This window comes from Crassostrea angulata, chromosome 3 (genome assembly GCF_025612915.1).
Source record: "Crassostrea angulata isolate pt1a10 chromosome 3, ASM2561291v2, whole genome shotgun sequence".
In the NCBI taxonomy this organism is placed as follows: Eukaryota; Metazoa; Mollusca; class Bivalvia; order Ostreida; family Ostreidae; genus Magallana; species Magallana angulata.
Window position 1 is genome coordinate 44,616,117 of NC_069113.1, and position 18,072 is coordinate 44,634,188.

The window sequence follows — 18,072 nt, forward strand, 5'->3', positions numbered from 1 at the left end:
CCTGGTAATATGCACATCTACACGTTGTGTCTCAGTAGCTTCAAAGTTTCTTGAAATCGTGCACTGTGTTTTAAGAGGGGTTGCACCGACAAACATATAACTGTAACAAATTAATGAATTAGTCATAAAGTGTATGTAAAAGTAACTAAATTATTGTAACGTTGGATAGAAAAAATAGACAATGGAATTTGAGTTTGACCTTATCATATTCATTTCGGGTAGTTCATGATTTTTTGAAAAGTTGTTAAAGAATTCGATCGATCGATAAACTGGTTAGAACTAGAATTCACCCGGTCAGTTATGTTATATCTCAGTGGACAGCTATCTAAAATTAATGAAATGCGTAAGCTTTACAGTACATGCAATAAACATGATAAATAGGATTTATCCCACCGTTTTTTTTTTATTTTCGAAATAGCAAGGCATGACTAAACCTTACTCTTAGTAGGCGAAATGTACTTCCGGTTTATATTCTTACGCATGAAAAGAAAATACAGGATTTTTATCATTATGTAAGTGTGTAGATGTTTTAATACCAAGAAAAAAACATTAGAATACTGTTTTCTTTTAGTAATTTTGATGTAAATAAAGATGTCATTGCATAGTAAATAAAGTTGTGCTAGGCGCAATGCGTTTGCAAATAGTTATATTTGGCCGGATGCCTTCATATGGACACAACTGTGATCGGCCGAAGCTGATCACAATATACCGGGTATAGCATGATGCATGTTTATGTCCAATACGTATTTCATACTTATATCAAATAATTTAAAAGATTATAATACATCATATATAACAAATTTCAGTTGTATTCGCAAAAACTTCAGTGCATGCTTAAATTGTTCCTTGTTTGCAAAGGGTATTCTTTTATATATTGAAAATTTTCTACCAAAATCATTTTCAGGTCACGTAGAGCAGAGGCTAAACGGTATTACACATGATGTCATTACCCTCACCATGAGGATAATTAGGTATTTATTGAATGTTAAGAGCTCATCTAGAACGAGGCTGAGTGACAGGTGGGCTGGTTTGTAGCCGGTAACAATCGGCGGCGTACCATTGACAGCCGCCTTTTCAATCTCCCAGTTTATATCTCTGTGGAAAAAACGATCCTTCTTAATGAGCCCTAATTGAATCACTTTCTTTCTGGTGTTAACAGAAAATTAGAAAAATGCCAGCAATCACATTGGTGTAAATCTTCTTTCCTCTTCAGATCCAACGTCGGTCATTGCGGAAATCCTCACTCCCCGTGTTGTTTCTTTTATTAGATAAGTTCTAACACTTGTCATTCAACAACAGGCTAAGAAGGAGTTGTTGTCTGTCAGGCAGAGGATTCCTGATAGAATTTCAAATTAAGATATCAAAGAGGGCACTGGTGTATATAATATTCATTCTAATGTATTTATCCATGTGATGAGTTTTGGACTTTCTTAGTAAACGATTGCTGCTGAAATTGTTAATATATTTAAGGCGCTATTCCTGCAATCGAATGATTTTAGTTTGCTTAGAACGTACATAATATACACTTTTTTATTACATTTAGTTTTAGATTAGAATTAGGAGTAAAACTCTTGTAAATGTCAATTAACAGACAATTTCCTTCCAATGATCTGAATAAACCATGATGATTCGTTTATTAATTTTAGTTTATAGGCAATTTCAGTTTAGGGATACAGCAACATCATCTCATAAGCCAACAATACTAGTTTGACTCTGATGATCTTGATAACCCTACAGTGGTATCAGGGAAATTTGGGTTTGGTTTAGCAGGTCAAGTGTATCCTTTTGATACATACAAAACTAATGAAAATCAATGTGTTCAACTGTTGTTATGATCGCCGCCTACTCAATTCTGATAGCAAGGCCACATAAACTTTTATGAATGACCGGCGTTTATGTACCCTGGTGGCCCAAGAGAACCGAAGGATGTAGCAAAAGTCTCCGACAATTTCCAAACCAATCCGACAAGCGTAATCCAGACCGTAAGTAATGAGCATGAAACCAACAAGCAAGAAAGCTGCTTGTTTGGTCTTTCACAAAATGGTTAAAACCACGAAAATGATTATGAAGAAATATAACTGCCGGGTAATTACCTTTAGAATGATTGTGATACGCAGCTTTTTTTTCACAAGCCCCAGATTGATTGCCTCTCTGTTCAGAACATAAAGTAAACCGAATAAAATGATCCAATAATAACTGTATGGGAAACGACCCCTTTGAAAGGGTTTGGGAAATGAACTATCTTTCATCTGGAGATGAAGAACACAAATGTGATAGCACTATGACATGAAACGAAGTATGAAAATACTATAACTTAATATACCTACTTTTGGTGGAAGAAAAAAATAAACGCACGCCGCTGCATCTCTCTTATTCCCCAACAGTTGAGCCATTAATATGTCAAAGACAATTTTCATGGTCTCTTTCTTCGCCACAGATCTCTATGATTCCGGCTCTTTGATGGTGGACTTTATGAGCAGCGGTTTCCTTTTATCTGTGTCATCGTGCTGAGCATTGTCGTATCATGGCTCTGTTAATCCACTTTGTAGAACAATGACCACCCTTTTGTGTGAAAGGATTTGTCTCAAATCAAATCCATGTTTTGTTTACTCCCAAATTCGACCAATTAAGACAGAACAACACTCTCTGTGAGCTCATTATAAGTTTTATGTTTTTTTGCTTCTGTGTGTGTGTCTGTATGTTTGTGAAGGCCATTGCCAACAGTCATTTCATAGAAAGCAGTAATCTCAATGAGTAGAACTATTTTGCACATGTCAAAGAACAGATTATTACAGCATTATTTAATATCCAAGCGAGTGTTGAAATCATGATAATTTATCATATTATTGTCTAATTTTAGAGCCGAATTCGGACCACCAGGAGGCGGTCTGTGTCGTCTTATGACTACTTGTATCTTGGAATGTCAAGAGGCTTCAAAGACATCTCGGAAAAGCTGATATGTACTGATCCTTAACGATGCCCGATCCTCAATAAAGTTCGATAACTCTTGTACATTTGCAAATTGTTACGGATCCACAATTCATTGATTTGGCTGATCACAAGGTGATATTAAGCCACGGCTTTCACCCAAATGCCACAGACATCCATATTTATTCATTTTATGTATGACAAGTATAGCTTCTACACTCCGCCCGATTAAAAATTTTACACATACATGTATATTTATTTTTCATTTATTATCCCAAAAATACTTTGCTGGACAATAATCTACCTGGACTGGGGAGATTAAATATCTGGCTGGATTCCACAGTAAAATTTCTTATGATTTCAATTCATCTACGTGTACATTTTCAACGTAAATTAAGGCTTGGAACCGAGAACCTACCACAGATGTTATTGCTAAAACCTAAATAATAAAATACAGAATATAAAACAGGATATTTTAGTTAAATGTACGCCACTGCCACTGAACGGAACCAAATTGTAATATTGATAGTCAATTGTACGTGTAGGTACTTTTATGTACAATGATGTATTTATATCCAAATACTGTGGAACCCTTTAATCGTGGTGACTAAGAAAGATTCGTGGATTTCGTTGGTTCCTTTCATTCATGAGTTTGAAACGCAAAGGGTAATTGAACAATTCATTAGTGCATTAATCGAACTACTTGATCCACAAAATTACCTCTCCATTAACCTATGAAAAAGTAACGGTTCACGAAATTTTGTTCCCGCGAAATTTGATGAATATTAAATTGAGTATATCGCATCAATGTCGACGTAGCCCACGTTTATACGTATGATTTCGATGAAGTATTATATTTCTATACCTATCATTATCAAAAAGATAAATGAAGAGTTTTTTTACCTCAGTTTATTTCAAAGGAAATACATGACATTGTAGCAGATGGATATGAGGAACATTAAAAGCTAATTTGTTAATGAAGCCAAAATCCATTGTTTACCCTTTAAGTGATATAGTAAACCACATCTTATACATGTATGTCGCGGTATAAACTACCAAGTATACACACCTTTTACTAAGGTGAAAATTAGAGTTGTTTTATTAAACACATAAATGCTAAATCTTGCTAACCAACTGTTTAAGGTTCAAAAGCGTAAATCCTTGTTTTTCAGTTTTACAAGTCTGGAATTGTGAAGATGCTGCAGTCAAAACTAATACACAATTTCAACATACCAACAATGCTCAACAAAACCACAGACATGCATTTAGTGTTGTCTTCACTTGTGTGAAAATATCTGATATATTACCATCGGCAGTAATATATACTTCAAAATCAATTACTGTATAATAATTCTTTGGCGTTCATGTCGAGATCTACAATTTTATGACTTGTTATTTTTGTGTACATATTTGACTTATTTGAACTGAATAATATTTGGAACGGTTAGGTCGAATTCGTAAGCATCTGACAATAATTTGGCAGCTGATATACTAAACACAATAAAAAATTGATACTTTTGGGATAATACGCAAATGGGACGAAAAAACTGACTGCAACGCCTTCAATCTATTTAAGAAGGCTATATAGTTGTTGCCATTTTTAGAGATGGTATTGATCTCCTTTAAAAGAAGATCTTTGTATAAAGAGATAAAAAAAAAATACTCAAATTCAACAACTAAAATATAAAATATATCGAATTTTTCTTTACTAAATAACAGTTTACAGCTATAAGACAAACCACATCCAAAATTTTAATGTAGATCCGAGGTTAAATTGTTGATCACCCAGCCTCCTGAAGGACTGAGTTGTAAATGTATGACGTTCATTCCATCATCACACGGACAGCTGTACTGTCAAACTGAATGGAGCTTGTTGAAAATTTCGTCTGTACATGCGTCGTCCCAGTGTTGTGTTTCGATGGCTGTTCGATACTGATATTCACCCTAATCAATATCAATTGATGTTCAGAAATACTGCTTCTTTTAAATAAATTTTAAATAAAAACATCGCACATGTTTTGTTAAATTGGTGGAACAACCGTTACTGTTCAACTTATGAGCATAGAGTTTGATTTTGGCTTACGACGCGTTGCAATTTCTATTGGTACAAAGTTAACGCCTAAAAGATTTTCGCATTAAACTTCAAATTTCAATCTTGTCTGTGTATTATAATTTTTATAACCGCAGTAGCTTTTAACACACTTTAAAGAAAATAGAGCATGTAAATAAAAAAATTTTGTTATTATACTTCCATGTTTTATTCTGAAATCTGATTGGTTTAGACGCAGTTGATAATCATTTATTACCCTCAGCGTTAGCAAAACACTTAGCAACGGGTAACACAACGAATTGTTACATGCGCATAAATTATGCGCGTACGGTTCGCCGTAGAGTTCACGTCATTTCTGTATAACAGCAATATAAAAATTCTCTAAAATTAAGACATTCAGTATAATAAAATAAATAGTGCCTGTTTGGGAGGATAACAGTTGAAATTGACACCCCTCGAAAACCATTGTCAACCTTCGCTTCGCGTCGGTTGACAATGGTTTCCTCGAGTGTCAATTTCAACTGTTACCCTCCCAAACATGCACTATTTATATATTATCAAATACTACCACATAAAGTTTTAGGATGTCAGGGTAGGTAGGTTTGTTATAAGGAACTGTAACTTTGCGCCCGTCAACAAAATTTTCCCGTAGAGATACAAATCCTGCGCTGTAAAAATTGTTTATTCTAAAAATGATCTAACTACAAAAGAAACGATTTCATCGGAAAGACTTTGATAAATTAATTGTTATATGGGATTAATCAATAAATCGATTAATGAATATTCTAAATGGTTCTTCAGGTCTTTGATAGAGATTTGAATTTTAAAAGTTCTGAACATTCAAGACAAGTACGATTTTCTTTGATGTTTCAATACTTATCGATTAAAGTTCCGGTACATATGATAATATAACTGAGGCAAAAAGTCATATCTTGTTAAAATCTTATTCTCAAATAAATTTTTGAAAGGAAAGCGGCTTTAGAGATAATTTTGTTTAGAAAAAGATGCAGTCGTTGGTTTTGCCAAACTGCTGCTATCTCCTCAACTTCAATGACATTACAATATTGAAGATCAGATCAAGAGCTTTCTAGATAAGGGGTTGTTTAGAAATATTTTGATTAATGAGAAGGTTAAACGAGTGATTTATGACGCTTATAATTTTTCAGTAATTATACATTAAGAAGATTTAAACCGGGAGAGATAAATTGTTTTATAAGTGGCGTCTTTGGATAAGGATCACTTTAGATGCAACGCACTTCAGTTTTTGAAAAATAAAATGACGGTGCAAAATTAAAATGCTTAGAACCAGCAGAGTTATTATCTCATGACCTTCGTATGTGCTGAACAATATAAGCATGAGAAAACGATTTTGATTTATTTGTTCCACTTTCTTTTAGTGCACTGTCTTTTTCTTTAGAGATTCCAAAATTGCGACTCATTAAACGCAACATTTACCATGACAAATTACTCAAAACAAGGAAGAGAATTGGGACAGTTTCAATTAGTGACAGACCGGCTAATTGAGTGCTTTCGCTGAAGATTTTTATGATAAATATGAGACGAAATGGATCAGGGTTGTTAGAACTTTAGATATCAAGGTTTGTTTGTAAGCATGCTTTTTTTTTCGTTGAATAGGTACATTTTTCATCAAGGAATTCTGCGCACGCTATGATCATGCATGTATATCTGCAGACAAAGACAGAGGGGAGGGCTGTATGATGTCATCACTATGAAATGATTTCACATATAGAGCCTTGTATAATCCAAAACAAAGACTGTAGACGAACATATAAAGATTTCCAGACTATGACATTTTCAAAGTCAACAAGGTGAAATAAAATGAGCCGTATTCACTCCGATAATTCCTTCATTCACACATTCCCGTCCCATATGGGTGTCTCCTTGCGTTTTGTGTACGTTTGCAGTAAATGTCCTTTCTACGATGTATACATAGCGCACATCACATGGGGATCGGTAAAACATTGAATCATGCAGATTCTGGTTTGATTCAAAACGAGAAGCAACTTTGGAATTCAGAAATTTTGAACATGGATAATGAACATGCAAGGACTATTTATGTCAGAAAATCTGCGAACTGTTTGCATTTGCAGCAAAGATGAGCGTAAAAATGTTTGTCTCTTAATTTTCGATTAATTCTGATAATGAAGCTGGAGTACCTTTCGGGACTTTCAAAGATCTAGCAAAATGTTCAAGGGAACCTTACGCTCAATAAGATTGAAACAAAAAATATTGAACTTTCTGAAGAGCAAACTAATCAATATCAGAATATTTGAAAGATGTCTTAGTTTAAATTCATATATATTTGCCTATTTTACAGTCGACTTATAGGGGGAATTGATATTTTATTCAACTCTCTCATATGTACCTATGAAAATAAAAAAATTCATTTATCTTAAAGCTGCTTGGTTCAATAATTGTCCATACAAACCAAATATCTTAGAAAGTTAACGACTTTAACCTTTTCACACCATCAGAATCGGTCTCCTTTCAAAGATAAAAATATTCAAAGCAAATACAAATAATTTTAGTATGGTAACACAAAAAGGGAACCGTTAGGTTTCGTCCCCCAATTGATTGGATTTTTTGAAACCCGCATATTATGCATCGATTGTAAACAAAACAAACTTCAGAAAGATGAGTGGGTAAAATGTATACATGTTTATTTTTAATTTGCTAGATCCTTTTTGAAATCTTATTTCCTTTATTTATAGCTAATGTCGAAGCTCTTACCACAATCATACTTGCCTCGACGTCAGGGACAAATCTTAATAAGGGGGAGGGAGGGGATAACACGGTACGTATACGCAATGATGTAATGTTCTTTTTTTGTAAACAGAATTTGTATGTCATTCCCATTGAAAAAATGGCTTATTAAACCGGAAAACTATTATTATACACGTACTAATTTAAGCAAAACTATCGTTTTCAAGCGTTCATAAAATTTTGTATAAAATAGGAGCGAGTTGCTTTAACTTTCCTTCATACTAGGATTTCACAATTAATTTCAATAGCATTGCAACGATATCATGTCCCAAATTATTTATTTCCGACTCGAATAAAATTTGTCACGGAATTCTATTATTGGATAATGAATGTAATATTTTGTTATGTACATGTATTCAACGTAGGCATAGGGGCATTTTATCCGCTCTTCTCTCTATGACATATATAGAAATAATACATTATTATTATTATTATTAATGTGTATTGTTTTTATATATCATAACATAGAGAGCAAAGTGGATTAGATGCCCCTGTGTGTACGTGTACAAATATCAGAAAACGAAGCATTATCAAAATCTTATTACATAGTAAGATCATAATTTTAAAAAGAGCATGGATATTATAGCAAAGGGATGTCATGCAGGCAGTTCTGAAATTAACGTTTTCTCTTTTTTTAAATTAATCGCATAATTTATAAAAATAATTATATTAGTGCACATCGTTATTTTCTTTAAGTTTGTCATTCAGCCAACAATTTTAAATAAAATGTTGGTCCAAACCAAATTATTTAATACTAGATGGGTTGATTAACCCATTACACACAATTCCATTAGGTATCACAAAAATGGTTAGTGAAGCTAAAATTTTCTTTTTGAACTGGTCTAAAAGAAATTAGCTGAGATTAATATCATTAAGTAAAATGCAAAAATTACCGGTTTTTATAAGTCTTAACACTGTATGCATACAGTGCAAAGAGTTGTTCTTCAGAAAGGCTAGCCTTTTCTGTTGATTTCTATAAGCCACCCACACTGTCCGCGTCATTTCCTTGTCGTTGTCTGTCAATGGCGGGAAGAAAAAAAACTCCATTCATGTCAAAAATGTCAACGTCCTAAAAATGTCTCCGACAATATTGCGTGGGACCATCTATATAATGGTCCATATATGCATACTCTAAATGTCTAATTAATAAGTGTCAATGCATTAGTTTATGAAGTTGTTTTTTTAGCTTGCAATTCAATATACGGTTTTAAAGACATTGATTTTTTTTCTAAGACACATCACTTCTTACATGTCGTGTAAAGTCAAACTTGTTTTGTGGCAAATAGAAGAATTTACTCCATGAATTGCAACGCTTGAGTCACAGAAGTGTGCTTCAAAACTGGACACAGGGCAAGGAGTGGGTAGGGGCGGGGCGGGGCGGGGGGGGGGGGGTGGGGGGGCATGTGAAGTCAATTATTTGAGAACGTAAAAACATCCGCGGTCCCAAATGCAGCTGTAAAGTTAACGTTGGCACAGTTTAGTCTCATTGCTTTTAGACTGTCCAAATTACCAGGCAATGGTCCGAATTTAAACCCTTTTCTAGACATCTAAACATAAATAAATATATTTGTAATGGAAATAACCAACGTACAGGTTGGTTTCCGAGAACTCAATTATTCCACTGGGGTTGTATGCACGTTTTTTCTTAATTCCTAATGCGTATATCGGGACCCTTACAATATACTAGAATTTCATAAATATCTCTGCATGCATGTCTGTTACTTATTGTCAATGGTCTCATATACCATTCATTGTTTTACGTTAATCATAGCTTGATTTTCCCAGACAATTTACGCTATTGGGTAATTACGTTTTCTCCTATAATCTACTGTATCCCACATGAGTTTGTCTACAACAGTGTTGTCTGGCTGAGATTGTTTTTTCGTAGGAGTGACAGGGAGATGATTTAGATGTATTATGTCCACGAACACTTGCTACATGTATGCGGTGGCTATATTGTATGATTCAGCTAAAATATTACGAAGCATTAATATTCTAATATTAATATTAGTCTATTAATATTTGTAGTCTAATATTAGCAATTTTTTTGTTGCTTCTGATGAAAAAATGGAAACAATCGAGTTATTTTTCTTTTCGAAATAAACAATTAAATCAAGTTTAATTTTAAGGATGTTTTCTTTCCAAATATTGTTACCTAACAGCATAGCGCAAACGGTTAGGTCTGTAAGTCATGAGTTCGAATCACCCAGGGCTTTTACTATTTAAAAAAAAATTAAAACACATTATTCGATCAAATATTGTAAAATTATATACATTTTACAAAATATATTGTTGAATTTGAAAATTCTAAACCGGTGAACGTATTTTCATGTTAATGTACATTTATCCACATTTGTCCCATATCACCTAAAACATGTTTTTTTCCTCATTGAAGTTCTGTTCAACGGTTCCTCTTTTCCAGAACCCACGAGGAGAGACTAGTTACCATTCAAATGGATATTGGATCAAACCCACCATGTCAATTTTTTAAAATTCTAAATGCCTTTCTGCCCAAAGAATCTATTAACATAGTTTAATATTATAATAATGCTCTAAATGTTATTTGTGCATAATGGTAAAACTATATAGCTGTGATAATTTTCATTAAGTTTAGTTTAAACAATATTTTATTTCAAAATGAAATAGGATCGGACAGCAGGCGTGGCCTTTTTTTGTCCTCCCTTTTTTTTTTTTTTTTTAGTAAACAAATTAACGCATCATTCAAGACAATCAAATATTTTGGATTTATCGCTAAGTTTTCATTTTAATCGCATTTGTGGTCAACGTTGCACATAACGTGATAAATTCTATGTGTAAAATGACAGTTCCAGCATATACATGTATATAACCGGAAATGGAGATAAAATACGTGTTTACACATGTAATTATGTTTTTGTAAAATATTTGCTTTTAAGGAAAAATGGCAATTGAACTAATGTGTAAAAATATCTGCAAAAATAACATTGATTTATTCTGCGATGGTGCCAACAGAAACCTACAGATCAACGTTGGTCGTGTAAAAGCAAGCTCAGCACAATTCCCACAACACAAAATTAAGTTGGACTAGGGCTGTATGTCATATATTGCACTGGCGATATATCCTTGGCCTCCGGAATATCTACGTGAACACGTCCATTTTGAAATATTTTGTCATAGATCAAGTTTATTTCTTTTTCTTCAACAGACTGATCAGCTAATAACACAAAGTACAAAAGATCGCATTACGTAAATTCAATACAATATTCCATTATTCGGTTTAACCAAGCACATCATTGTTCATTAATCTCCTCCAATTACTAGAGGACTCGATTCTTCTCGGCATGCAAGTTCCCCGCCGATGCTGCGCTTTTCATATTGATTTCCTGGTTGAAAATTTTGTGTGTTTCTGGCATGTCCGAAACGAATTTGTTCGGAAAACTTAATCCCACGGGCGAAAAGGAGTAGAAATAATCACTGCCAGTTATCATGCATTCCCTGTGAACCGTAGAGTGTTTATTCCCAAAGTGAAGAAAATGCCGTCTTCTGTGAGCGTACAGCCATATTTTGTTTTTTCAGATATTGATACTCTGCATGCAAAGACAAACGTGATTGACAACTCTATAATTTCAATGTTTCTTATTAGGTTGCATAATCATATGCACACTCTTTTTCATTAGGAATAGGTCTAGCCAATTAGCAATAATTGATTTTATGAATACGAAATGAATGCGAATCCAACAAAATTTGTTAGCTAAGAGACAATATCGCAGAAGTTGGAAAAATGAAATTCTAGAACGTGTAACATTGATAAAGAAAACGTTGTTCTAAAAAGATTTTTCGTTTTTAACCTCTACAGACAGAGACGCAGGCATAATGATAAGTTAAACTGTTTGCTTCTCCGATTTTGCAGTTAAATTTTCCATTTTAAATCTTGTCAAACTCTTATTTTGCTGGTTTGGCTTTTTTTTTCCTTAATTGTTTTCTTTTCTTTCTGGAAACACATCAAAGCACGTGCTTTTTATAATTATCACAAAAGTTTAATCAACTATCGGATCGCCTTGCCCTTTTTCGTCTCAAGCTAGAAATGGCGAAGGGCGGGGTGATCCGATTGGCGTAATCAAATCATCGTGTTCATCACCGAATTCTTTTCTTAAGAAACAATTTTGTATATGATTTATTTCAGAATCTCAAGAGGAGAGGAATATATATTTCATTTTTTATTACTTACTTATGTAATTGAACTATTGTTTATTTACGACGAATTGTTGTCGAATACATGGGCTTGTATATGATGAAATTTATTTTGCGTGGTCAGTGTGTTTTCGCTTAATAGCTAAATTCTTCTCCAATACCGTAACATGCAATTGTTTCATAGTAAGTTTTATAACATTTATATACCGATTGTATCAGACAATATAAGATCTAAGCAAATACCGGGGGTATTTAGTAAAGTAAGATGCCCACATAAAGTGTACGTTAATTCAATTTGACAAGTCATTTCAGTCTGTGTTTCATATACAGACTAAGCCTTTTTATGGAACATTTCGATAACGAAAGCAAATTAAAATCATACTTACTTTTACGTAAAAAAAAACCTAAAGAAAGATTATGTGTATTAGCTTCTAAAAGTACTTACTACATTTTCATCTCAAACAATACAAGTACATGTTCTTGTAAAAGGTTCACTCAATCAAACGAAGAAGATTCTCCCAAAAAGATATACTAAGGGAAGTAAAGACATTTGGGAATTTCGTGGTCTCGCCAAAGACCAACTGCATTCTGTTTCTGGCGACTTCGTGGGACGAAGATCAAGATAAGAGTGCATATGGTCAGACTATGATGGGTACAGTTACTAAATTTATATAATTTAACAATCTATTTGATAAGAAGGTGCACGTGGTTATCTTGCACTATGCATGCATGCATGCATGGTAAAGACTTAGTTTGAAAATTAATCTGTTTTATTGTGCACTAATGAATTTAGACCTTCGAGAACAAAAGAACTGGGCAAAGTGTTTTTGTTCTGTGTTTCTAAATCTCTCTCTCTCTCTCTCTCTCTCTCTCTCTCTCTCTCTCTCTCTCTCTCTCTCTCTCTCTCTCTGTTTTCCCTTATCTCTTTTCATGCTTTAATTCTTCTACGAAGTACATGTCTGATGACTATATCAAGGAATAAGGAATCATTTTTTGACTAAATACTGGCTGATCACGTGATTAAGGTAGATTTAATCAGATACTGACCTTTATGTACAGCATGTTAATGGCAAATAATTATTTCTATTTATTTTTTAATTTTGAACGATAAAAAATAAAGACGATTTTTGTAGAGAATGATTGTGCAAATCCCGCGTGTGCCCTACCAGAAAACGTAATTTGTCACATATACACATGTGCATGTATCAACATTTTCATTTAGTGTAGACTATGTTTGACCACGTGACGCAAACAACAAGGCCTTGAATGAAAATTATTTGCAAGCTTAATTTTTTTCAGGTTAAATTTTGAATGACGTTGACTCGATGCAGCTACGTCGGTTTCGTACGTTTTCACGTATATTTAAAAAGATTAGTAATTACCAATTTCTTTTAGAAATTGATTGCTTGTAAATGAAGTAAACTGGGGTGTTTTTTTTTGCTGAATATACAGTTTTCCTTTTTTATTGTACAGGAGTTGATAAGAAAGCCAGACGACTAATGACCGAAAATGACTGTTACAGAGGTGACTGATCAAATAAAGCGAGTGATAGTAATTGTGGTTGTGGCAGACTTCAATTTTCTTTATAACTACTTAACCAAAGAAGAAAAACAACACAGTCAAGAGTTCTTATTGTTATTTGTAATTTAATATCATAAGTGACCAATATATTCATAAGGAAAAAACCGAACTCGAACCCCAGGGTAATAGAAAGTCAGACAAAATCTTACTTTGTCAATTCTTGTTAAATCTGAAGTAAACTGGCTGGAGTCAAACTAGGTCCCTTATTTCCCAGAAATTAGTGAAGAAGTTCGAAGTTAATAAACGTTTTCTTTAACGATGTAAATTGTATAATCGATAGAGAGGAATCTAGAGCATTAGTATACAAGGTTAAAGAGATGGGCAAGGAGAGAAGTAGAACTACTTGTTTTCAGTATTTACAGGAGACATTGAACCTGATAATATGTCGGACGTCTGATCTAAATTATAGATTAGGATTCTCTATGGGAAAGTAATATTTGTACCTAAATTTGGAGTTTATGTGTACTCCGTGTATCTTAAAATTAAACTGGTATTAGGCCATTCTCCAAATCTGCCAAAGTGCTCATTGAAATGTGATTTGTTTTTTTTCCCATAAAGCTGCTTTTTTATAGAATAACTTGGTACTGATAAACTCGGTACTTTTTGTCATTTCGGCGATGCTTGTGGCAAAAAAAAAAAATATGCAAAAAAAATCAATGTTAGATCTGATATATTGATATTTCCGTCAAATGAGAAACAGAAGAAAGATCGGTGTTTACATAGAATGATAAGGTGACAATGTTCTCTACAGATTTCATAGATAGAATGAGCTGCATATTGACGTAACTCTGAAATGTCACTAAAATACCGAACAAGGACGTTTGTTGTGTTGCATCAAATTGGATTAACCGGGGAATTGTGGCATGTACCTTACGTAAGAGCGAGCAACTCATTAGCAGAATTGTCTTAAACCGATTCATGCCAATAATGTTTGATCGAAATAATTACGAATTTCCTCCAATCTTGTCAAATATTGCTGCTTGTCAGGAAATCCGGAAATGTGTTTAACGAGTAATGTACTTCTCGAGACGTGTTCGATTAAAAAGTCTACACGAACGGGCGAGATTTCCGTCATTAGCTAAAACGTGTTCGATTGTTGCTGGAGAGCGAAGGAACCCGTTAAGATACGTTAAAAGAGTCATTTAAGTGAACGATATGTTTAGTGTCTCCTATGCAAGCCAATCAACAAAGAACGAATATCCTTGAATAATGCTTAGGTATTCTAGAAACATTATAAATGAAATCATGGCCTTGACTTCATAGCGATATTATCACATCATGCATGTACATCAACTTCGTTGAACATTTAAAATAGATACAGATATTTCTTGATGCATAACGTACAACACAAGTCATAAGAATTGTAAATTTATCCCCTGACACTGTTTACAATCATTTTGAAGGCGATGATCTATGTTGTAAAATTCCGAACGACATTAGCATTTATACGAATGACTTTGTAATTGATGATGTTCCAGCGAACATGTGGGCAAGAACTGTCATAGACCAAAAGATAAAGTTTGAACATCTCTGCTGGGAATAACAATTTCCGGAAAGGTCTTATCATCTTTTTTGGGTGATAGTAGACAAAAGGAAAAAAATCGAATCAGCAGCAGATGTAATTTTACTAAAAGTGTAACATTATATTTGTATCTTTGCTCCTGTCAGGTCTGACAAATGGAATCCCGAATTTTGACCACTTTCCGATTTCTTGTCGCGTCTTGTAATTTTCTTTCTTGATTTATTGTTTCGCCGAAATGCGCTGAACAATATCGGGCGATATCCTCCCTTTGATGGTGTTCAGTGTTGTATATAACATCCCTTGTTCTTCACAGCATCTTTCTATACGCCTTTTGTTGTCTACATTTATACGCTTGTATAAATGCTGATGGATTGTTTCTGGTTGTGAAAACTATATAGGTCATTTCTTGTCAGGGTTTTGTGTGGTTTTTAAAAAAAAACACCTTTTATTTCCAACACGAGAAAAAAATCTTTTTCAATGTAAACATACAGAAAAGTTCTGAATGGATTTTTTTTCCAAAAAATTTGCAAACTTACAATATACCTTATGAGCGCCAATAGTTGAATATATTAAAACAATCTTACACACAGTTTAGCATATACACATATGATAGGTGTAATACATGATTATTACATGTAACACAACCATTAAAAGGCTTAAAGTCAATTGAATCATTTCCAATTACTGAGTAATTAACAAAATCAGGAACCCCAATATGCACACTTGGGATATAAAAACCCTCAAATAGAATACACACTCTTTGCACCGACTAGCGTCCCCTCAGAAGCCGTTTAGGTGGATCGTGACTTTGTACAATTACATTATTTCCCAGGAACTCTAAGAGATAAACATTTCTCGGTCCATGAGGGAGACTGTTCGGCATTTCAGTAACAACGACCATGTTTCACCCTGACATGATAGGGATAGTGCGTGCCATTATATAAAAAAAGTACTACGTTTTCTCCCCCTTCCTTGGTTTATATTTTGGCAATGGATTTATAGTATGGACGAGTCTTGAGAATACGGGCGACAAGGGGAATAAAAACCTTGCGTAGATTCCGAGATTGAGTGAGATGGTTGAACAATTAAGGGGAGGGGTAATAAGATTTAGATGTCGTTATTGTCTGCTTTCTTAATTGTCTGAGATCCCCACCCCCCTTTCTCCTGTTAGGTGGCGATAAACCGATTACTGCGTGTACTGTAATCTTTGGATAAAACTTCCCTGATCTATTTCATAGAGTAATTTATTGGTGTGCTCTCTAAAAGTGCGTTTATCTTTTATATACTTCTAGTTCTCGTAGAATGGATTTCATTGTTTCGCCAGCATTAATTGAACGTACTAAAATTACATTTCGCGTCATTATGTCATCCCCAAATATATTGAGTAGATATATAATGTTGCTCAAAAATATTTGTTACAAAGTACCCATTGTGTGTCAAATATAAAAGTGTTAAACATTTTGGCACTATGTATTCTTAAAGAAGTGATCGGAAAGCTATTCTACTAAGTGGAAACGTATTTTTGGACATCTATTTTGGCGCACATAATTAAGAACGCTTCTTTTTGGTACAAGAACACTTATAAATATTATAAAATTGCCAATTACGATGCTTAAGAATGAATCAAAATAGTTTTTGCTATGATTTTTTTAACAGAAGGAGGTTCTATTAAAACAAGCATAGGTCTTCAACATTTTAATCGATAATTTTGGAATGGGAGGAGGGCAATTTTACGGTTTGTCAGTTGAAAATCCGTAACTTGTACAAGCATATCTACAATACTGCTAGGAGGTAAAATTACAAGATTTATTTTAGTCTATTCCTATTTATGATTTTGGAATAAAGCAAGCACGTAGCAGGGGGAGGGAGACGGGAACATCCACCTGAAGGGGGGGGAGGGGGTATGGCATATAACATTATAAGAATATTAACCAAATTAAAATTAAAATAGTAAAATAGAAGTTTTAGGTATATGTACTTCCCACTATAACCCCTACCCCCTACCAAATTGAAGGATTAGTTAGAAGGGGGTGTTATTCGAGATATCGGATAGGTTTGCCCCCTCTCCCCTTTCAAAAAGCGATGCTGCGTGCATGTAAAGAACAGAAGAAGGAGAAAATCGAAATGATAGAAGAAGCATAAAACAGGACAGGAGCTCGACGCCTACAAAATTGTATAATACATGCAGGTACATATATACTTCAGCCGATTTGGTAACTTTGTACATGTAGAACTGAAAACTAATGTTGCCTTTCTGAGATCAATTAAAATCTTGAATTTTGAATTACATTAAGCAGTATACAATTTCTTAAATATTGCAGAAACCAAAATAGCAACAATCAATCGAGAACTCGATCATTTCTGTATACTCTTTGCTTTTTTTATTCGTGAAATAATATAGGGGTTTTTTTTTTGTTACAGTGTAGGAAAAGATATATGCATGTACACGTGAAAAAAAGAGATCTCGAGGTTCTTGATTTAAACCAAAAAAAATATTTTGTTTGTTTTGACGGGTTCCTTTTTTAATTGTAAAAAAAAATAAACAGCGGAAACAAATAACATATGGACGATTACTATTCTATACGGTTGAACCGTTGGTTGACAAGTTTGAAAATTCAAGCTGATACTTTACCATGTTTACCTGCATGTGTAAATTGTACAAGTATTTGATTTTATTTTATTTATTTTTCATTTCAATTATTTGCAAAATTGTCGAATACAAGTATGGTATTGTGAATGAAAAATTACACGTGGTAAGTTTTCCTGAGATCTTTTGATATTTTACATGTAAAGTTTAAAACCAAATTCGAAACCAATTTCCATAAATTCTGAGATATCTAATTCAGTGAAAGAAAGATAACTGCAATCTGCAATGACTATTCTATCTCAATATTTTAAGAATATATGTTGGGTTTTTTTTTTTAGAAAAAAAAAAGGTAATATATATAGGAACTTTTGAAAATTCTGAAACAATTTACTTTAATTTGAGTTTCATGTGAAGAGCATTTATGTTTAGAATCGTGTGTCATACTGTTTG